Here is a 16,859-nt window from a genome sequence, read left to right as displayed (position 1 = left end):
AGCGAATTTCTTCATGTACCTGGGTGTAACGTAGCGATATTCCCTCCATTCCCGTGCCCATCTCCTCTCTATCTTCTGTATGCGCACCTTGCGCTGATTTTTGGTCTACTTGCCATATTTGGCCTCATCAGGAGTGCAATATTCATCATAGACATCCTCAGGGATTTCAAACGCTGTGCTGACTTCCAATTTCTTACCTCCCTTCTGAGGTTTCTTGCCATCTGCCATTTTCTTCAGCTGAGGATTTTGAACTATTGAGTTCGCTAAAGAGGTATGCAACTTTTCTTCGAGGAACGCTGCAAATGAGTTAAGTTGATGAGAACCTAGAGATTCAGCAGTGGACATGTGTACCTGTGAACAGAGTATAGGTGCGAAGAATTTGGAGGGGTCATATGCATTCTCAGAAGTTTTTGCAAAAAGAACAAGTTTGAGGAATTTGACCAAATGAGTCTTGAGGAATTTCACTAAGCGTTCTTTGACTTAGGTTCCAGAGTTGTACAGATTAAAAATCCACATAATTGAGGAATCTTGAAGAAAAAATGTTGCTTAGGGAAACAGATCAAGAACAGATGATATGTGAAGTGTTCAGTGTGTGAAGATTTGAAGAATAAAACACCTTTTGAAGGTTTTGTAGAAAACATCAGAATCAACAAGGGCAGTAAAAGTAACTTTTAATTACCCTTGACGAAGAACACGACGAACTGTGAAGTGTAGATTTAGAAGCTCGTTAGTTCAGATCTTCCACGCCCTAACTTGGCAGAGGAAGACAGCTACGGCGGTGGCGGAGTGAAGAAATCCGCAGCCGGCGCGAGTACGATGGCGACAAGGTCGAGGCAGTGAAGCTCTTCCTGACCGGCGACGATGTAAGTAGCGGCGGTGCTAGGGTTTCAGAGCTCGAGCGAGGGAGTGAGGTCGAACGGAGTAAAAACAAAGTGAGGAAGGGAGGGGGTATTTATAGCCGAAGTGAAAAAACTGCTCGCCCGAGGAAATTGGACGAACGTGCCCCTGACCCTTCTCATTCGCGTGACATGTGTCACCCACGTACTGAGAGGTGGTGATCGTGCGCGATCGTGGGTGAATAGAATAATATATCGTGGAATGTGGAACGGTTTGAGCGGCAAAAGCCGAAAATTCAGATAAGATAGATTTGAAGTTTCGTTCGCAAATTCTTCAGCTGACAAGGACACAGTGAAGATTTTGAACGAGTTTCAAATAGAACGCACATGAAGAATTTGTGAATAGACTGGGTTGAGTTTAGCATAGAGGGGGAAGGGTCCGATCACATTCACTTAGCAGAAAAGTCAACTCGAAGAAATAGCAATAAGTGAATGCTGTATAGGACATAAACTCATATACATAAATAGCCAATGAAGAATAACAGCGGAAAGAGTGAAGACATCAAAAAGTTGAAGAAAATGAACAACTGAGGAATTTCAAAAATGAGGAAAAACTCAAATTGAAGATTTTCAACTTTTGGTGGTGGAGTGACCCACCGTATAAGAATGATGATTCCAGACACCGCATAAAATTGTCGTAGGGCTCTGAGAATCAAATTCTTCGTCAATTTCTTCACACTTAGAGTGTTAGTCTTCATTGATTGAAGAAAAACGTTTCTTCGCGTGTTGCACATCTAAGTCATCAATTTTGCATAAGTGTTAGGATGTGTGTCCTTTTCAAAGGACACTCGAAGATTATAGGATATTTAGCTCACACCTCAACTTGCTAAGTCTCTTCTCATCCAAGGGCTTTGTGAAGATATCGGCTAGCTGTTCTTCAGTCTTCACATGCTCAATAGAGATGCCGCCCTTCAACACATGATCACGAAGAAAATGATGAGGAATCTAAATGTGCTTTGTCTTCGAGTGCTGAACAGGGTTATGAGCAATCTTGATGGCACTCTCATTGTCACAGTAGAGAGGCACATTCTTCATGTTGACGTTGTAGTCCTTGGGGGTTTGCTTCATCCACAGCAATTGAGCACAGCAAGAACCAGCAGCAATGTACTCAGCTTCAGCAGTAGACAGTGATACGCAGTTCTGTTTCTTCGAGGACCAACAGACCAAAGATCGTCTAAGGAAATGGCATGTGCCTGATGTTGACTTGCGGTCCACACGATCACCAGCATAGTCAGAGTCTGAATATCCAATGAGATCAAAAGCCGAGCCCTTGGGATACCATAATCCAAGTGTTGGTGTGTGAGCTAGACATCGAAGAATATGCTTCACAGCCTTATGGTGTGATTCCTTCGGTGTAGCTTGAAATCGGGCACACATGCAAACACTAAGCATAATATCTGGCCTAGATGCACATAAATACAATAAAGAGCCAATCATGGAGTGGTATACCTTTTGATCGAAGTCAATACCATTTTCATCAGTGCATAGATGGCCATTTGTGGGCATAGGGATTTTGACTCCTTTGCAATCTTGCATGCCGAATTTCCTCAGTACATCCTTGAGGTATTTCTCCTGAGATATGAATATGCCATTGCGTTGTTGACGAATTTGAAGACCTAAGAAGAATTTCAATTCCCCCATCATAGACATTTGATATTCTTCACTCATCATATAGGCAAATTCATCACTGTAACGTTGGTGAGTATAGCCGAAAATGATATCATCAACATATATTTGGCACACAAACAATTCACCATCATAAGATTTAGTGAAAAGAGTTGGGTCAAGTGAACTGGGTTTGAAGCCTTTCTTCATGAGGAATTCCTTCAAAGTATCATACCACGCCCGAGGGGCCTGCTTGAGGCCATAGAGAGCCTTATTGAGTCTGAAGACTTTGTCAGGATGCTTTCGATCTTCAAAACCTGGGGGTTGAGCAACATATACTTCTCCCTCAAGCTTACCATTGAGGAATGCACTTTTCACATCCATTTGATATAAGATGATATCATGATGGTCAGCATAAGCAAGTAAAATGCGAATAGCCTCAAGTCTAGCAACATGTGCAAAAGTTTCATCGAAATCAATTCCTTCAACCTGTGTGTAGCCTTGAGCTACAAGCCGTGCCTTATTCCTCACCACAAGGCCATTTTCATCTTGCTTGTTGCGATAGATCCACTTTGTGCCAACGATATTGTGCTTGCGAGGATCTAGACGTTTGACCAGTTCCCAGACGTTGTTGAGCTCGAATTGATGTAATTCCTCTTGCATAGATTGAATCCACTCAGGCTCCAGAAATGCTTCATCTACCTTAGTGGGCTCTATGATAGAGACGAAAGCAAAGTGCCCACAAAAGTTAGACAAATCTGAAGCTCTTGAGCGTGTGAGAGGACCTGGAATGTTGATGTCGCTGATGATTTTCTCAATCTGCACTTCATTTACAACGCGAGGATGAGCTGGTTGTCGTTGAGGAATTTGATCAGCATTTTCTTCACCATTTTCCTCAGGTGCATCATCATGATGTTCTTCACGTTCTGGAATGACTTCTTCAGCAGATTCTTCGGTAGGAATGACATCCACAGTGGCCTTGAACTTGATGGATTCCTCAGGTGATTTTTCATCTAGCACAGGAGGTAGGTGCTCTCTTTGCGAGCCATTAGTTTCATCGAACTACACATCTACAGTTTCAACAACCTTGTGGTGAACGTTGTTGAAGACCCTGTAGGTGTGGTAGTCCTTTCCGTAACCAAGCATAAAACCTTCCTGTGCTTTCGGTGCAAATTTAGAATTGTGATGAGGATCTCTAATCCAACATTTAGCACCGAAGACTTTGAAATAACTCACATTGGGTTTCTTGTCAGTGAGGAGTTCATATGCAGTCTTCTTGAAGAATTTGTGAAGATATACCCTGTTGATGATGTGGCACGCAGTATCAATTGCCTCAATCCAGAAATGACGAGGCGTCTTGTATTCATCAAGCATAGTGCAAGCCATCTCAACAAGAGTCCTGTTCTTGCGCTCCACGACGCCATTCGGCTGAGGAGTATAAGGAGCAGATAACTCATGAGTAATACCAAGTTCATCAAGATAGTCATCAAGACCAGTATTCTTGAACTCAGTTCCATTGTCACTTCTGATGTGCTTGATCTTCACACCAAAGTTGGTTGAAGCCCTTGAGGAAAATCGTTTGAAGACTTCCTGCACTTCACATTTGTAAGTGACAATATGCACCCATGTGTAACGAGAGTAATGATCAACAATAACAAAGCCATATAGATATGCTTCATTAGTGAATGCAGAGTAATGGTTAGGACCAAAGAGATCCATGTGAAGCAATTCAATTGGTCGAGTGGTAATCATGATAGTCTTCGCTGGATGCTTGGCGTTGGTCATCTTTCCGGCTTCACAAGCTCCGCACAAGTGATCCTTAAGGAATTTGACATTCTCAATGCCAATGACATGCTTCTTCTTCGCGAGCGTGTGCAAGTTCCTCATGCCAGCATGACCTAGTCGCCGATGCCATAGCCAGCCTTCTGAAGTTTTTGCAAGTAAACATATAGCTGGTTGTGGTCCTGTAGAGAAATCAACAATATATAGATCTCCTCTCCTAAAGCCTTCGAAGACTTTGGAATTGTCAGCTTCCATGATCACAACACAACGATACTTGCCAAATATAACAACCATATCAAGATCACAAAGCATTGAGACTGACATGAGGTTGTATCCTAAGGACTCGACAAGCATGACTTTGTCCATGTGTCAATCCTTTGAGATCGCAACCTTACCTAGACCCAATACCTTGCTTTTGCCTTTGTCAGCGAAAGATGATATGCTTCAGATGCGATGGAGATAAGGGAGCATCCATCAATAGATTCTTGTCACCAGTCATGTGATTCGTACATCCACTATCAAGGACCCACTCAGTGGCTTTGGGTAGATCATCCTGCAGATGAATTAGTGCAACTTACGAACTCATATACTTCATCAATGAAGAATATGATATCAATTTCATCAGATCAATTTCATCAAGCAATAGAACAGATAAAGTAGTATGAGGACATGAGAAATGAGAATTCATTTCTTCATGATTAGCCTGCGTCCTTTCAGGCATATTCAGGTCTCCAGCAAATTCTTCAGATGATTAAGTTCGTCTGGAGACCTGACCTTGCATAAGAGATTAGTTCCTTTTCTTGACCACCCATATCTGAAGGGCTGGCAAAGAGTTCATTATTCTGCAAGCTCCATAAGAGAACGGTGGCATTGAAGCCAGTCCACTTCATTTCACATAACAGGAGTTAGGGTAAGCATATGAATAAGCAGAGAAATTCTTCGAGGACTTATGAACATAATGGTTAGAAGAATAATGCTCATATTCATAGCCCTTAAATCTTCCATGCGAAACAGAAGTGTTAGCACGATGATGTTCATATGAGGACCTTGATCCTTTTGAGGAATTTGACCCACGTGAGGAATTTGGTCCGTATGAGGACTTGGATCCATATGAAGAATTTGGTCCATATGAAGAATTTGATCTGGGGTTCCTATTCTTCACAGGTGGTGTCATAATGGCGTTCACCTGAAGACTTTCAAGGCATCTTTTGGGAACCCAGATTTTCTTCATAGGGGAACCGTTCCTGCAGTTAGTGCCAACATATCTAGCAAATATTTCACCATTCTGATTTTTGAACAGTTTATAGTTTGAGTCAAATGACTCATCAGAAGAATGAGGAGATTCACATGCAAAGCCAGATAAGGTAGATGGATCTAATGGAGGTCCCTTTGCAGCAACCCATGAGGTTTTGGGATACTGCTCAGGCTTCCAGTAAGTCCCATCAGCATTGAGTTTCCTCTCAAAGGCAATACCCTCTTTCCTAGGGTTTCTGTTGACGATCTGCTTTTTAAGCACATCACAAAGAGCCTGATGCCCTTTGAGGCTTTTGTACATGCCTGTCATATACAATTCCTTCAGCCCTGCATTATTGTAGGGGAACGCAGCAGAAAACAAAAATTTCCGACCTACGCACCAGCCTAGGACCACTATGGAGACTGCATACATGGTTTGATCTTTTTCGTTACCGACTCGTAGCGCAGCGGGAAGTAGAGTCGATGACGATCAGCGGTGCAGATCCCCGCAGCTAGGATTTACAACCTCCCAACCGCGAGGATGTATACCCTCATCTGCTCCTTAGACAGCCCTCCAGGAGGCGGTCGAACAGCCCCCCGGACGGTGTCGTGGACAGCCCTTCGGGAGGACCTTCGAAACTCGAACGGTCACTCGGACAGCCCTTCGGGAGGACCTTCGAAACTCGGACGGTCACACGGACAGCCCTTCGGGAGGCACTCACGAACTAAGACCGAAACTACGATCTCTCTACAGAGTTGCACACATACGGTGTCATCTATCCGGCAGGGCTTCGCCGTCCAGAACTAGTTCCTGCCGGAACCCAGACAGCCTTACGGCTCTACGAAACTCTTTTCGTGGGAGGGAGAGAAGAAGCCAGATAATGCATGGCATGTGTATGAGAGCAAGGGATGAGTGTGGAGGGCTGCCCCTCCACCTCTATTTATAGGAAATCCCAAGGGGGTAGGGTAGTTTCACAAAAAACCCAAAATGCACATGAATGAAGTCCTTCCACAAGGGCCTAGGAGTGAAACCAAGGAACAAGAGGGTCCCCAAGGGGGGATACCCCATGTGGCCGGCCACACCCCCATGAGGGGCCCAAAAAATGGCTCCTATCCATCCATGTCATCCCCAAGATCTTTTGGAGCAAAGCCCCAAAAGGTGGCTTTCCATAAAGTAACCATAAAGCTGATTTTCACTATTCACGACGACATTTTTCAGCGTCTGATCGAACTGAAAATATTTATGTGGGCTAAGAACATTTCCAGTACCCACTAAAATGATTTTCAACGCGTTCCGAAACAATTCCGGTTTTAGTGATTTTCATCTGCGAAACGCATCTGAAGTGGCTCCGGCAGCTCCGGAACATTTCCGGTTTTTATCTCAGAAAATTCCAAAAAGCTTCCAGAATGATTCTGGCATCCTCCAAGAATTATCAGGCATGTGCCGAAACCAATTTGACTTAATGGTGTATCCCGAAACAACTTTTCGGTATCATCGAAACTTATCCGATGACCTCTCTCTGCGGTACGATTCCGCTGTCCGAAACTTTTCGGTGTCCGAAACTTTTTCGGTGATTTTCTCTCAGACTCCCTGTCTAGTATTCAGCAGATAGATGACCCTTAAGCGTGTGACCCTATAGGTTCGGTGAAGTATAGACATGACCCGGAACCCCTTCCGATCAATGATCAACATCGGAGCCGTGGACACCCATATTGACCCCTATACCCACACGAATAAATATTCGAGTGAACCTCCAGTTGCCGTGTGCTATTCCTGTTGCTTCGCGATATGTTACAAATACCCGAGGTGAGACATGTTGGCATTCCCGTGGATCAACAACTTGTCCACTATGCTAGTTACCTCGTTACCGGTATTGTTCTCTTTTCTCGTTATCGTGTTCCGGCATCCCCGTGATCAAATCACAAAGTGTCTGGCCAGACGATGATGGATACCGTAACACCGAGAGGGCCCAGAGATATCTCTCCATCGTCGGAGGAGCAAATCCCAATCTTGAGCTATCAAGTTACTTGACACACTTTTCCATGAACCCGTAAGCCGCCGTAATAGCCACCCATTTACGGATGACGTTTAACAAACCCCAAAGTTCATGAAGCAAGCATGAAGAAACTCGATACTCTCATGGTCTAAGGAATCATGCAAACGTTAACCATCTCTTTGTTATGTACCAATAAACTTGTGACGAATGAATCTCATAGCATAACATCATGCCGGGTCGATTCAACACAAATGTTCTCTTAACATTATGCCCTCAAGGTTGCTGACATAGACATGCCCATGATCAGGAAAACATAACCATCATGCAACACTTGAGCTAGTCTTAGAGGCCAGACTAGGAATACATTTTACCGTTTATTATTCCACACGTGCATATGAGTCTTCCTCTGAGCCTCGTGGTTATTGCAGACTCGAGAACCATAGCAGTTATAGCATGGAACATAAACATAATTATGAACTCGGAGATAAATAATATCATTTATTATTGCCTCTAGGGCATATCTCCTACAGACTCCCACTTGCACTAGAGTCAATAATCTAGTTAATGCTAATGCACTTTACACCTGTGGCACACCGGTGTAAATATGCTTCGCTTGTGGTATAGCCTGATGTCCAACGGATCTGACAACTTCAGTTCCGTGTGTATCTTTGCATGTCCTCGCGTTTTCACGTTTTCACAAAATTCATATTTTGTGTGGACTTGGCTTTGTATGTATGTGAATCACAGGTCGAACCTGGATTCCTCAGACTGAGTTATGGAGCAACTACCTGCAGTAGTGTCCCATTGTCAAAAGCCATCTTGGAACTATACTAAGTTCATGAATGAACTATATGATTCAACATCTTCTTTGTCGCTTCTAAAGCGTCAACATACTTAGCCCTTGTTATAGAATTCGCCACAGTAACTAGTTTGCAAAAATTCCAACTAACTGTGCCACCACATTGTGTGTTACACAAAACCCTTAACTTAAATCGAAAATCGCACGGCGAAAAGATGAAGACTATCGATGTAACATTTTACAACGAACTCTTCATGATCTCCGCTTGCAAGAAAACATATCATCAGTACTTACTCTAGTACTCAATGACATCTTTCACTGTTGTCCCACGATCAGTACTTTGATCACTTTAGTATCCATACTCGCAACACCTTGGGAGTATCGGACATATCTGGTTGTTTTACATACCATGGAATACATGATTAATCCAAACACAAAAGTGTGTGGAATCTGCATCATGTATTTTACTCATCAGTGTTTTGGGACACCGAGTCTTGCAAAAACTCCTTCCATGTGACTTTGGCAAGAATCACTCCTTGGCGTTTTAAATGCTAAAAGGTTTTAGCATCTTGTCAATATGTATTCATTGCTTAGCCCCATTAGGTAAATCTATCTCCATAGATCATCATGCCTAATATTGAGGCTATTTAGCCTAAGCACTTCATCGAAAAACTATTTTCAAATGAAGTCCTAATTCGTGTCAAGAAATTTATTTCCAATTACCAATGTGCCAAGCACATAAGGTTTTTAGAAATATTATTACGCTCCCACTTACTTTCTTGAATTACAAGCATCTTCGTTACCCATTGATGAAGTCAAAACCCCTTTGACCATTTCATCAAAACACGAAGATTCCAACTCCATTTTGCTCTCTTCTGTCCATTGCTGGAACTCTGAAGTTTGCATACCTACTAGCATCCTCTGGATCGACAAATTACTTTGGACTGTATCATATACAAGTCCTAGCTTTCATTTCCATTAGATGGAAATCCTTTTATCATCCATGTTTCATATCTCATGATTGAAATATGTATTAATTGCTAGTTCAACCCGAACCGACTTTAAGCATCGCTACGATGAAAACAACCTCATCGTAGTCAACTCTTGAACTTGTTATTTCAACAAGTCGAGCTTTATGGATAAAACATTTTTATCCATATCAGTTTTAAGTTCCATAAATATTCTTTAGACTCTAAGTCTTCCGAAAGGTGTATCAAGGTTTTAATCTTGAATCACTTATATGGAAACTAACTTGGGTTGTATTGGCATTTAGCCAATTCCGGAGTCAGGGCCCATCAACGCTTCCTTGTGTATCGTAGGTATAATGTTGTCTAACAACAATATCTCGTTTGCGCACCTGAGAGGTTTGCACAAGCCTTGCCTACGTGGTTCAGCTGCAAGTTCGACCGAAGTTCATACATTTTATTGTAGAGACTTCCGTATCAGTCGCAGTAGGAAACTCTGGAATTACTTCCAAGGTCTCTTTCCTTTGATCTGATGACTTAGATACTGTTTATCTCGTCGAGTTGCACTATTCTCCCACTCACCTTTTTGAAAGAACCATTCTCTTTAAAAGCACACCGTTTCGCGGCAAAACTATTTGCCTCGGTATAGTGAGGGAGGAATACCCAACATTTTGGTATAACCTACAAAGTAGCACTTGTCTGATTTGGAATAGGTTTGTAACCTTTTACACAAGCCCCATATTCCAAATGTTAAGAAAAGATATAACATGGTTGGGCGTACCATACCATGGCTTCATTTCAACAGACCCGATGTAGCTCTTTTCAGTGTAAAAGCCGCAGTCTCTAAAGCATCACTTTAAAAAGGATAATGGCAAATTTATTTATGTCATCTTTGACCTTACCATGTCATAAATGGTTAGATTACATCTCCACGGACTTTTCACTTGCAGTGGTGTTCCAGGAGGTGCAAGTTATGAAACCCCTTTCACAACTCATCAGACATTCGCTAAACATGTAACTCAAATATTCCTTTGTGCAATCAAATTGCAGAAACATAATTTTCTTGTTACAATAACTTCTACTTCATTTTTGAAAACCTTTCGAATGATTTCAAAAGATCCAGACTTCCGTCTCATCAAGTAAATATCCATATATCTACTTGAGTCATTTCTGAAGATAAATAAATCCACCACTAACAACACTTATCGGACTACACACATCAAATATATGATCACTAATAAGTTTGTTGTTCGTTCCTTATTGCCTATGAACGGTATTTTAGTCACTTCACATTTCGGAGGAAAGTTGCAAGTGTCAGATGATTCAAAATCAAAAAGACTTCAAAATCCATCATAATGGAATTTTCCATGCGGGTTTCTCCAATGTGACCAAATGTAGTGCCACACTTGTGTGGTATTCTTTTAGTCTTGCGACATTTAGCGTCAGTGTTATGGATGTATCATATTGCCCTCAATATTCATAACATACGTCCCATCATGGATGGAAGCATGGCCCTTCATGTTATTCATAATACTTAACAACAATTGTTGTTTTTATGAACAACTCTTTTGCAACAAACATTGTGCAATGGGCTAGAGTGTATGAAACTCTAAAATGAATTATGAAAGTAAACCCAGAGGTATTGTATTATTATCAATATTCATAACATACATCTCATTCATAATGAAAGTATGGCCCTTGTGTTATTCATAACATCGAACATAAAAGGTTCTCTTATGAACAACCTTCTTGCAAGATACCTTATGCAATGGGCTAGAGTTTGTAAAACTCTAAATGAATTATGAAAATAAATACAGACGGCAATACACCGATGGAAGGTATAGTAACATTTACTATGTTCCCTGTGTATACCTTAACCTCATTTCTGGCTAGTCTTTTTAGGCCACAATAGCTCTTACAGTGATTCGCAATTGAATGCAATCGAGCGGGTATCTTTGTGATTAACTCACAATACCCAAGAATTAGGGATTAACATGTTTAACCATAATTCCCAAGAACTATATCTTTGACCAGCCTACTATACAACAAAAACTTGTATGACATTCATACATGAGCTGGATATTCCAGTCATCTTTCTTTCTGCCTTTTTACTTCTAACAGTTTAACTTTGAGTATTTCTCCTACTCGCAAAAGAAGCACCCAACTTAAGAGTGGCGTTAGCCCCGGACTTCCTAGGCGTGTAAGTCATACTAACACCCTTTGGACACTTCCTTTCTCTTTAAGTTGTTGTTTTATTCACCTTTCATTATATGACAGGCGTTCTTCTGGATCCCTTTCCCAACAGTCAAATGCATAGTAAACACTTTTACTAATACTTGCAAACAAACAATGCTTTGTTTGTATCTGAAAATAATTTTCAGTTCCATGAATATCATATAACTATCCCAACTTTCGAAGTTTGGGTTTCATGGAAGCAAACATATTGCACTTGACTGAAACGGAATTATAGCTTTTGGATCGAAGGACGAGAGTCACATGATCCATAGCTTTAGCGGGAGGATACGGAAAGCATGCGATAGGACAAAGTCCTTCTCGGCACTTTTGAGGACAATCCTCATATTACGTTACCAATCGTAAAGTTTTAACCAGATATTTAACAGTTATTCAATTTTAATAGGGAAGGTGGAAACGCGAGCCATTATTCTACAACTATTTTGCAAGAAACACTTAGACAGTGTTCATAATTAATTGCACTGAGAATTAAACATGTTAATTCAACAGTACGCTCCCACTCAAATCAATATCTCTCACAATTAATTTTGAGTGATACAAGATCCAGACTTCAATTCATCGCCATAGAATCATCATCTCATAACGGGAATTTTAATCGGTAGGCCAACTTGCCGATCACATCTCTATGTGACTCTTGCTCATCTTTCGATGCGTGTGTTCCGAGCTCAGGACGATCCTGCCATGAACGTCAAGACAACCAAGTGATCTTGCTGCGAGGTCTGACCTCACCCGCCTCACACTTCTCTAATCGTTCGTACCCATGCATCCATGGCGCACCCCGAAAAGATAGGTGCCGTGACGGTGCTACACTTGGGAGAACACTAACTACTTGATATTTTAAGTGAGAGATCACCCTAATAAAAGCGACTACTGCGCAATCAAGAAGGGTGCATCATAAGGGATAAACATCTCAGGCAATTCATAATAGCATGATATGGTATAGCCCTTTCTGACGGAGAAGTATTTCATTTCTTCGTCTTCGGCATTCGCGTCGGTGGTCACCTTCACGAAGATTGCCACCACCTTATCGATGCACCAGATAATATTGCTATCTCTATAGCTAACAAAATAATGCATTACAACAAGGTTGACACGCAGGTCATTAAAATGCAATCATATGGCTCCAGCCATCATGCCGAATCATGACACGCAGGTCATGTTAATCAAATTACATCATATAGTCATCTCATACATAATCGAATTAGTATGAGCACTGCTATACCACATCACATGCACATCCTGCAAAACCAAGTTAGACGCCTCTAATAGGTTTATGCAAAATTTTATTTTACGTGGCTTCTAAGGTTTTGACTTAAACCGCAGCTACCAACGTTTTATCATCAAGTATGATTATTCAGGTTGCTAGATTAACATCTCGGGGTGTATGAAACACGGGATAATTAAATCTCGAGCCCCATACTAAACTTCGTCATACGCATGACCCCCGTGCAGATCATATCTGCAATGCCCTTTCATCTGCGAATTTCATCTTTCTTTTGACTACGGCAGAACCCAAAGAACTGATAGCACTTCCATGATCAATCAGGATCACGGATTGCCAGAACTTTGTCAAATTCCACCTGTCTCGAGATTGAGCAAACGCAAATTCTAGGGAAGCAACAAGAACCTCGGGTAACAAATTTCATCTGTCACCCGCATAAATAATTTTCAGCAATAGATCTCATCTACTACCTAATTATATTATGCAATACCCATACATCTCCATGTATTCTAGATCGAAACCTGCATCGACGCATAGCACGGCTCTTGATGCCACTGTAGGGGAACGCAGCAGAAAACAAAAATTTCCGACCTACGCACCAGCCTAGGACCACTATGGAGACTGCATACATGGTTTGATCTTTTTCGTTACCGACTCGTAGCGCAGCGGGAAGTAGAGTCGATGACGATCGGCGGTGCAGATCCCCGCAGCTAGGATTTACAACCTCCCAACCGCGAGGATGTATACCCTCATCTGCTCCTTAGACAGCCCTCCAGGAGGCGGTCGAACAGCCCCCCGGACGGTGTCGTGGACAGCCCTTCGGGAGGACCTTCGAAACTCGAACGGTCACTCGGACAGCCCTTCGGGAGGACCTTCGAAACTCGGACGGTCACACGGACAGCCCTTCGGGAGGCACTCACGAACTAAGACCGAAACTACGATCTCTCTACAGAGTTGCACACATACGGTGTCATCTATCCGGCAGGGCTTCGCCGTCCAGAACTAGTTCCTGCCGGAACCCAGACAGCCTTACGGCTCTACGAAACTCTTTTCGTGGGAGGGAGAGAAGAAGCCAGATAATGCATGGCATGTGTATGAGAGCAAGGGATGAGTGTGGAGGGCTGCCCCTCCACCTCTATTTATAGGAAATCCCAAGGGGGTAGGGTAGTTTCACAAAAAACCCAAAATGCACATGAATGAAGTCCTTCCACAAGGGCCTAGGAGTGAAACCAAGGAACAAGAGGGTCCCCAAGGGGGGATACCCCATGTGGCCGGCCACACCCCCATGAGGGGCCCAAAAAATGGCTCCTATCCATCCATGTCATCCCCAAGATCTTTTGGAGCAAAGCCCCAAAAGGTGGCTTTCCATAAAGTAACCATAAAGCTGATTTTCACTATTCACGACGACATTTTTCAGCGTCTGATCGAACTGAAAATATTTATGTGGGCTAAGAACATTTCCAGTACCCACTAAAATGATTTTCAACGCGTTCCGAAACAATTCCGGTTTTAGTGATTTTCATCTGCGAAACGCATCTGAAGTGGCTCCGGCAGCTCCGGAACATTTCCGGTTTTTATCTCAGAAAATTCCAAAAAGCTTCAAGAATGATTCTGGCATCCTCCAAGAATTATCAGGCATGTGCCGAAACCAATTTGACTTAATGGTGTATCCCGAAACAACTTTTCGGTATCATCGAAACTTATCTGATGACCTCTCTCTGCGGTACGATTCCGCTGTCCGAAACTTTTCGGTGTCCGAAACTTTTTCGGTGATTTTCTCTCAGACTCCCTGTCTAGTATTCAGCAGATAGATGACCCTTAAGCGTGTGACCCTATAGGTTCGGTGAAGTATAGACATGACCCGGAACCCCTTCCGATCAATGATCAACATCGGAGCCGTGGACACCCATATTGACCCCTATACCCACACGAATAAATATTCGAGTGAACCTCCAGTTGCCGTGTGCTATTCCTGTTGCTTCGCGATATGTTACAAATACCCGAGGTGAGACATGTTGGCATTCCCGTGGATCAACAACTTGTCCACTATGCTAGTTACCTCGTTACCGGTATTGTTCTCTTTTCTCGTTATCGTGTTCCGGCATCCCCGTGATCAAATCACAAAGTGTCTGGCCAGACGATGATGGATACCGTAACACCGAGAGGGCCCAGAGATATCTCTCCATCGTCGGAGGAGCAAATCCCAATCTTGAGCTATCAAGTTACTTGACACACTTTTCCATGAACCCGTAAGCCGCCGTAATAGCCACCCATTTACGGATGACGTTTAACAAACCCCAAAGTTCATGAAGCAAGCATGAAGAAACTCGATACTCTCATGGTCTAAGGAATCATGCAAACGTTAACCATCTCTTTGTTATGTACCAATAAACTTGTGACGAATGAATCTCATAGCATAACATCATGCCGGGTCGATTCAACACAAATGTTCTCTTAACATTATGCCCTCAAGGTTGCTGACATAGACATGCCCATGATCAGGAAAACATAACCATCATGCAACACTTGAGCTAGTCTTAGAGGCCAGACTAGGAATACATTTTACCGTTTATTATTCCACACGTGCATATGAGTCTTCCTCCGAGCCTCGTGGTTATTGCAGACTCGAGAACCATAGCAGTTATAGCATGGAACATAAACATAATTATGAACTCGGAGATAAATAATATCATTTATTATTGCCTCTAGGGCATATCTCCTACAGACTCCCACTTGCACTAGAGTCAATAATCTAGTTAATGCTAATGCACTTTACACCTGTGGCACACCGGTGTAAATATGCTTCACTTGTGGTATAGCCTGATGTCCAACGGATCTGACAACTTCAGTTCCGTGTGTATCTTTGCATGTCCTCGCGTTTTCACGTTTTCACAAAATTCATATTTTGTGTGGACTTGGCTTTGTATGTATGTGAATCACAGGTCGAACCTGGATTCCTCAGACTGAGTTATGGAGCAACTACCTGCAGTAGTGTCCCATTGTCAAAAGCCATCTTGGAACTATACTAAGTTCATGAATGAACTATATGATTCAACATCTTCTTTGTCGCTTCTAAAGCGTCAACATACTTAGCCCTTGTTATAGAATTCGCCACAGTAACTAGTTTGCACAAATTCCAACTAACTGTGCCACCACATTGTGTGTTACACAAAACCCTTAACTTAAATCGAAAATCGCACGGCGAAAAGATGAAGACTATCGATGTAACATTTTACAACGAACTCTTCATGATCTCCGCTTGCAAGAAAACATATCATCAGTACTTACTCTAGTACTCAATGACATCTTTCACTGTTGTCCCACGATCAGTACTTTGATCACTTTAGTATCCATACTCGCAACACCTTGGGAGTATCGGACATATCTGGTTGTTTTACATACCATGGAATACATGATTAATCCAAACACAAAAGTGTGTGGAATCTGCATCATGTATTTTACTCATCAGTGTTTTGGGACACCGAGTCTTGCAAAAACTCCTTCCATGTGACTTTGGCAAGAATCACTCCTTGGCGTTTTAAATGCTAAAAGGTTTTAGCATCTTGTCAATATGTATTCATTGCTTAGCCCCATTAGGTAAATCTATCTCCATAGATCATCATGCCTAATATTGAGGCTATTTAGCCTAAGCACTTCATCGAAAAACTATTTTCAAATGAAGTCCTAATTTGTGTCAAGAAATTTATTTCCAATTACCAATGTGCCAAGCACATAAGGTTTTTAGAAATATTATTACGCTCCCACTTACTTTCTTGAATTACAAGCATCTTCGTTACCCATTGATGAAGTCAAAACCCCTTTGACCATTTCATCAAAACACGAAGATTCCAACTCCATTTTGCTCTCTTCTGTCCATTGCTGGAACTCTGAAGTTTGCATACCTACTAGCATCCTCTGGATCGACAAATTACTTTGGACTGTATCATATACAAGTCCTAGCTTTTATTTCCATTAGATGGAAATCCTTTTATCATCCATGTTTCATATCTCATGATTGAAATATGTATTAATTGCTAGTTCAACCCGAACCGACTTTAAGCATCGCTACGATGAAAACAACCTCATCGTAGTCAACTCTTGAACTTG

This window comes from Aegilops tauschii, chromosome 3, assembly GCF_002575655.3.
Source record: "Aegilops tauschii subsp. strangulata cultivar AL8/78 chromosome 3, Aet v6.0, whole genome shotgun sequence".
Classification (NCBI taxonomy): domain Eukaryota; kingdom Viridiplantae; phylum Streptophyta; class Magnoliopsida; order Poales; family Poaceae; genus Aegilops; species Aegilops tauschii.
The sequence above is the reverse complement of the archived record's forward strand: the minus strand, read 5'-3'. Positions refer to the sequence as shown.